Source organism: Triticum urartu, chromosome 2 (genome assembly GCF_003073215.2).
Source record: "Triticum urartu cultivar G1812 chromosome 2, Tu2.1, whole genome shotgun sequence".
NCBI classification, from domain to species: Eukaryota; Viridiplantae; Streptophyta; class Magnoliopsida; order Poales; family Poaceae; genus Triticum; species Triticum urartu.
In genome coordinates this window covers 505,865,415-505,873,572 of record NC_053023.1, presented here as the reverse complement: position 1 = coordinate 505,873,572, position 8,158 = coordinate 505,865,415, and positions in this window count along the sequence as shown.

Sequence of the window (8,158 nt, the reverse complement as noted above, 5' to 3'; positions counted from 1 at the left end):
TGGGCGTGCGAGGCAAGCCTGGTGCGCCCTGGTGTCTTGTGCCCACCAGGGGACGCTTCCTGGAAGTTTCTTTATTCCTAAAATTCTTAGATATTCCAAAACGGATAAAAAATATTTTTGCGGATTTTTCGGAGTCCGTTTACTTACTGTATCACGTACCTCCTTATTTTCACGATTCTGGAGTGTTCCGGAAGGACTCTTTTACGTGTTCTTCCGGTGTCATAGTTTGGATAATATTACTTTCAACATTAATAGTCGTACCTGAGATATAATGCTTTATTTGTTGCCCATTGACAACCTTCGGGTTAGTACCTTCGGAATTATTTATTTTGATGGCTCCAGACCAATAAACGTCCTCGATGACATATGGGCCTTCCCATTTTGAGAGGAGCTTTCCTGCAAAGAATTTAAAACGAGAGTTGTACAAAATAACATATTCTCCAAATTCAAACTCATGCTTTTGGATTCTTTTGTGATGCCATCTTTTAACTTTTTCTTTGAATAATTTTGCATTTTCATAAGCTTGGGTTCTCCATTCATCTAGAGAGCTAATATCAAATAACCTCTTTTCATCAGCAAGTTTGAAGTCATAATTGAGTTCTTTGATTGCCCAAAATTCTTTATGTTCTAACTCAAGAGGCAAATGACAAGCTTTTCCATAAACCATTTTATAAGGAGACATACCCATAGGATTTGTATATGCTGATCTATAAGCCCAAAGTGCATCATCTAATTTCTTAGACCAGTTCTTCCTGGACCTATTGACAGTCTTTTGCAAAATTAATTTTATTTCTCTATTGGTAAGTTCAACTTGACCACTAGACTAAGGATTATATTTTGATGCAATTCTATGTTTAACATCATACTTGGGAAGCATTTTACTAAAAGCACCATGAAGAAAGTGTGAACCACCATCAGTCATTAAATATCTAGGGACTCCAAATATTGGGAAAATAACTCCCTTAAGAATTTTAATAGAGGTGTTGTGATCAGCACTACTAGTTGGAATAGCTTCTACCCATTTAGTAACATAATCAACAGCAACCAAAATATGTGTATACCCATTAGAGGAAGGAAAAGATCCCATGTAATCAAATCCCCAAACATCAAGTGGTTCAACAGCAAGTGAATAATTCATAGGAATTTCTTGACGCTTACCGATATTACCTATCCTTTGACATTCATCACAAGATAATACGAACTTACGGGCATCCTTGAAGAGAGTAGGCCAATAAAATCCAGACTGCAATACCTTGTGAGCAGTTCTATCTCAAGCATGATGCCCTCCATAAGCCTCGGAGTGACATTTCCATAGGATTTGTCCCTGATCATGCTCAGGTACACAACGTCTAATAATACCATCTACTCCTTTATAAAGATGCAGGTCATCCCAAAAGTAATGTCTTAAATCATAGAAGATTTTTTTCTTTTGTTGATATGTAAAGCTAGGTGGTAAATATTTAGCAACAATGTAATTAGCATAATCAGTATACCAAGGAGTACCATGAGAAACATTTATTGTAGCTAACTGCTCATCAGGAAAACTATCATCAATAGGTAGTGGATCATCAAGCACATTTTCAAGCCTAGACAAATTATCAGCTACTGAGTTCTCAGCTCCTTTTCTATCAATGATATGTAAATGAAATTCTTGTAAGAAGAGAACCCATCGAATAAGTCTAGGTTTAGCATCTTTCTTTTCCATAAAATATTTAATAGCAGCATGGTCTGTGTGAACAATTACTTTGGAATCAACAATATAAGGTCTAAATTTATCACAAGCAAGCACCAGTGCTAAGAATTCCTTTTTAGTAGTAGCATAATTTCTCTGAGCACTGTCTAGAGTTTTACTAGCATAATGAATAACATTTAATTTCTTATCAACTCTTTGTCCTAGAACAACACCAACAACATAATCACTAGCATCACACATAATTTCAAAGGCAAGTTCCAATCAGGTGGTTGAGAAATAGGTGCAGAAATTAAAGCTTTCTTAAGTGTTTCAAAGGCTTCTAAACAATTATCATAAAAACGAAAGGAATATCCTTCTGCAAGAGACTAGTAAGAGGCCTAGAAATTTTTGAAAAGTCTTTGATAAATCTCCTAGAGAAACCAGCATGACCTAAGAAACTATGAAAACCTTTTATATCTTTAGGACACGGAATTTTCTCAATTGCATCAACTTTAGCTTTGTCCACTTCAATACCTCTTTCAGAAATTTTATGACCCAAGACAATGCCTTCATTAACCATAAGGTGGCACTTCTCCCAATTCAAGACAATATTTGTTTGTTCACATCTCTGCAAAACTCGATCAAGATTGCTTAAACAATCATCAAAAGACTTCCCATAAACAGAAAAGTCATCCATGAAAACCTCAATAATCTTTTCACAAAAGTCATAGAATATAGCAAACATACATCTTTGAAAGGTAGCAGGTGCATTACACAAACCAAAAGGCATACGTCTATAAGCATAGGTTCCAAAGGGACAAGTAAAAGTGGTATTTTCTTGATCAGGTTGAGAAACATGTATTTGTGAAAAGCTAGAATATCCATCAAGGAAGCAAAAGTGTGTGTGCTTAGATAATCTTTCAAGCATTTGATCAATAAAAGGAAAAGGTAATGATCTTTTCTAGTTGCTTTGTTTAATTTTCTAAAATCAATTACCATTCTATAGCCTGTAACAATTCTTTGTGGAATAAGTTCATTCTTATCATTAGGAACAATAGTAATACCTCCTTTCTTAGGAACACAATGAACAAAACCTACCCATCTACTATCAGCTATAGGATAAATTATACCTGCTTCCAGAAGTTTTAATATTTCCATTCTTACCACTTCTTTCATCTTCGGATTTAACCAATGTTGGTGTTCAACAACGGGTTTAGCATCAGGTTCCATATTAATTTTGTTCTTACATAGAGTGGGACTAATTCCCTTTAAATCATCAAGATTATATCAAATAGAAGCTCAGTGCTTCCTTAGAACTTTCAATAATCTTTCTTCTTCATGTTCTGAAAGGTTAGCACTAATAATAATAGGATATATCTTCTTTTCATCAAGATAAGCATATTTCAAAGTGTCTGGCAATTGTTTTAATTCAAACAAAGGATCACCTTTAGGTGGAGGAGGACATCCTAGAGTTTCAATAGGCAAATTGTGTTTAAGTAGAGGACTTTGTTCAAAGAATTTTTTATCTATTTCATTTCTTTCATGCATCTAAAAATCATTCTCATGGTCGAGCAAATATTGTTCTAAAGGATCGGTAGGTGGTACAACAATAGAAGCAAGAACAATTAATTCATCCTTACTAGGCAATTCTTTTTCATGAATATTTCTACTAAACTTGGAAAAATTAAACTCATGAGACTCATTACCAAAACTAACAAAGAACGTTTGTTTCTCACAGTCTATCTTAGCATTAATGGTGTTCAAGAAAGGTCTACCAAACATAATAGGAAAAAGTCATCTTATGGGGAACCAAGAACAAGAAAATCAGTAGGGTATTTTATTTTCCCACACAAGACTTTGACATCTCTAACAATCCTAATTGCTGATATAGTGTCTCTATTAGGAAGTTTAATAGTAACATCTATGCTTTTATCTCTGCGGGTGCTATGTCATTCATAATTTCTTGGTATAAGGTGTAAGTAATAGCACTCACACTAGCACCTATGTCACATAAACCATGATAACAATGATCTCCTATTTTAAGTGAGATGGCAGGCATGCCAACAACAGGTCTATGCTTATCTTTCTTATCAGGTTTGGTAATCCTAGCAGCTTCTTCATAGAAATAAATAACATGCCCATCCATATCTTCTTCCAAGAGATCTTTAACCATAGAAATACTAGGTTCAACTTTAATTTTTTTCATTAGTTTTAGGTGTTCTAATATAGCTTTTGTTAACCATAGTTGAAACTTTAGCATGTTCCTTTATCCTAACAGGGAAAGGTGATTTCTCAATATAAGTAGAAGGAACAACTAAGTCAACATTATAAAGTATAGTTTCTTCTTTAACTGGTACCGGTTCTTTGGTTTCTTCTTTAATAGGTGGGTGATATTTAAACCACTTCTCTTTAGGGAGTTCAACATGAGTAGCAAATGATTCACAAAAGGAGGCTACTATCTCAGAGTCAAGTCCATATTTAGTGCTAAACTTTTGAAAAGCATTGGCATCCATAAAAGATTTAACACAATCATACTCAAGTTTAATACCTGACTCTTTACCTTTGTCGAGTTCCCAATCTTCAGAGTTGCGTTTAATTCTTTCCAGAAGATCCCACCGGAATTCAATAGTCTTCTTCATAAAAGAACCATCACAAGAAGTATCAAGCATGGTTTGATCATTATGAGAAAGCCGAGCATAAATATTCTGGACAATAATTTCCCTTGAGAGCTCGTGATTGGGAATGAATATAACATTGACTTAAGCCTCCCCCAAGCTAGAGCGATACTTTCTCCTTCACGAGGCCAAAAATTATATATATAATTCTGATCATGATGAACTAGATGCATAGGATAAATTTTTGGTGGAACTCCAATTTCAAACGATTCCAATTCCACGATCAAATATCATCGCATAGCCTATACCATGCCAATGCTTTTACCTTCAAAGATAAAGGGAAAACCTTATTCATAACTTTATCTCCGGGTAAACCTGCAAGCTTAAACAATCCACAAATTTGTTCTACATATATCAAGTGCATATCAGGATGTTTGGTTCCATCTCCTGCATAAGGATTAGCTAGCAGTTGTTCTATCATACCTGAAGGAATTTCATATTTAATATTTTCAGTAGGTGCAGTAGGTTGAGCGGTAGCTAATTGTGGTTCCAGATGAGGTGAATATACCCCGAACAAACCCCTCAAAGGATTGTTCTCCATAGTAACAAGTGACAATAAATTTTAGCACACTATATAAATGTTTCCTTACCAAATTCCACTTACCAAAGGCGCTTCACTCCCTGGCAGCGGCGCTAGAAAATAGCCTTGACGAACCACTAGTATAGGGGATCAATTGTAGCTATTTTTGATAAGTAAGAGTGTCGAACCCAACGAGGAGCAGAAGGAAATGACAAGTAGTTTTCAGCAAGGTAATGTCTACAAATGCTGAAATTGTAAGTAGCTGAGTAGTTTGATAGCAAGATAATTTGTAACGAGCAAGTAATGATAGTTGTAACAAAAGTGCAGCAAGGTAGCCCAATCCTTTTGAGGCAAAGGACAGGCCAACACGTTCTCTTATGATAAGCAAAGCGTTCTTGAGGGTACACGGGAATTTCATCTAGTCACTTTCATCATGTTGGTTTAATTTGTGTTCACTACTTTGATAATTTGATATGTGGGTGGACCGGCGCTTAGGTGTTGTTCTTACTTGAACAAACCTCCTACTTATGATTAACCGCCCCGCAAGAATTCACAACTATGAGAAAAGTATTAAGAATAAATTCTAACCATAGCATTCAACTTTTGGATCCAATCGGTCCCTTACGGAATAGCGCATAATTTGGGGTTTAAGTTTATGTCACTCTCACAACCCATCATCTAATTGCTACTCCACAATGCATTCCCTTAGGCCCAAATATGGTGAAGTGTCATGTAGTTGACGTTCACATGACACCGCTAAGGGAATCTTAACATACATACTATCAAAATATCGAACACATATCAAATTCACATGATTACTTGCAACATGATTTCTCCCGTGACCTCAAGAACAAAGGTAACTACTCACAAATGATAAACATGCTCATGATCAGAGAGGTATTAAATGGCATATTGGATCTGAACATATAATCTTCCACAAAATAAACCATATAGTAATCAACTACAAGATGTAATCAACACTACTAGTCACCCACAAGTACCAATCTATAGTTCCGGTAACAAGATTGAACACAAGAGATGAACTTGGGTTTGAGAGGAGATGGTGTTGTTGAAGATGTTGATGGAGATTGCCCTCCCCAAGATGGGAGAGTTGTTGGTGATGATGATGACGATGATTCCCCCCTCCGGGAGGGAAGTTCCCCCGGCGGAATCGCTCCGCCAGAGGGCAAAAGTGCTCCTGCCCAAGTTCCACCTCGAGGCGGCGGCGCTTCGTCCCGAAAGTCCTCTCCTTATTTTTTCTTGGTCAAAATGACTTATATACAAAAAGAAGGGCACTAGAGGTGGGCCGAGGAGGGCACAACCCACCAGGGAGCGCCTGGGCTCCCTGGCGCGCCCAGGTGGGTTGTGCCCACCTGGTGGGCCCCTTTGGTAGTTATTTGCTCCAATAATTATTAAATAATCCATAAAAAATCTCCATGAAGTTTCAGCTTGTTTAGAGTTGTGCAAAATAGGTGGCCTGACGTAGCTTTTCCAGGTCCAGATTTCCAACTGCCAGAATTATCCCTCTTGGTGTTTACCTTGCAAATTATGAGAGAAAATGCATTAGAATTACTCCAAAAAGCATTATTATGGATAAAAACATTGTAAATAACAGTAAGAAAACATGATGCAAAATGGACGTATCAGAGATCAAGATTCTTGTGGTTGGATTGGAATGTCTTGGTCTCAACATATCAGTAGGTGGTTCTCTTTGAGAAAATGAATGATGGAAGTGTAGGCACGTTCTGACAGCTCTCTATCTTATGGAGATGAGGGTGGAGGGGTATATATAGCCTCCACACAAAATCTAGTTGTTGCACACAAAAGAGCCAACTCGGTCAGACCGAATATATGAACTTCGTGAGACCGATTCAGTTCAACATGTGAACGTTAGGATTTTCAGTGGGACCGATATGATCATCTCGGTGGGACCGATGTGCTAGGGTTAGGGTAAAACCTCATCCCGGTTTGACCGATTACACAAACTTGGTGAGACCAATTTTGGTAATAAGAAAATAGATAATTGGTCAAGCAAACTCGGTTGGACCGACTGCATATCTCGGTGAGACCGAAATAGTTGCAGCAGACAACAGAGAGTTTGCAATCCCGTCTCGGTGAGACCGAGATCCCATCGGTGAGACCGAACTAATTAGGGTTCCGGGCTATGGCTATGTCAAGTGAACTCGGTGGCACCGGATGAATCAAATTGGTGGGGCCGAGTTTAACTTTAGGTTTTGGACATATTTGGATTTTAGAAGATGGTTGAGGGCTTTGGAGCATATGACTAAGCATTTTGAGCAAGTAGACCATTAAGCAACACCTCATCCCCTTTTAATAGTATTGCCTTTCCTATGGACACAATGTGATCTTGGATCACTAAAATAGAAATGAACAGTCGTGAGCTTTTGCCAATATTTGTCCTTAGCATTTTGAAGGGGTTCCACATCCTCTTGTCCATGCCACGCCTTTTTGGAAATTTCTGAAATATACTAGATGAAAATATTAGTCCAACAAGAGATATGTTGACATTGATTACCAAAATCACCCAGGGAGCACTTATGCTTTCAATCCCCCCTTTTTGGTAATTGATGACAATATACATCAAAGCTTTAGATAATGATATGAAAAATAACAATTAAAGCTTTGGAAAGACATGTAACATGCATAGGCTCCCCCTACATGTATGCAATCATGTAAACATAGAATATAAGAGCATGTGAATGCATAAGCATGTCAGAGCAAGCAATGAGTTACATGTATCTTGGCTATATGCATCAGAGCAAATGATGTAAATATAATAAATCTACCTTCATGTTCATGAGTCCTTCTTGCAAACAATATGTACATCAGCAAGAGATCATCATGCACATGAGTGTGATGCATATACTTACCTTGTGGTCTTGAGTTGGCTTTGGAGGTGGTGAACTTGAGAAAATAGGGTTAGATAACACAAGAGAACCTATAAAACAAAGCAAGATGAGAAAACCACAGGAGTACCAAGATTGGGATGACATGTAGTGAGTGAGTACTTAGTACTCTATTTGGGTCTAGACATGTCCCCAGAGACTAAAGATATGCAATGAATTCCAAAGATTTTATTCCCTTAGAAATGAGCTCATTCTCCCCCTGAATCTGATATTTGATAATGGGAGAAGATAGGGAAAAGGAAAATCAGGAAAAAGCAACATAACATTTACTTAACATGTCTTTCCCCTCTTAAATACAGGTGATTTCTCTCCTCTATCGTTTATAAGCATCTGGAGAAGCTAAGATGTGCTCTCTCTCTCTTAT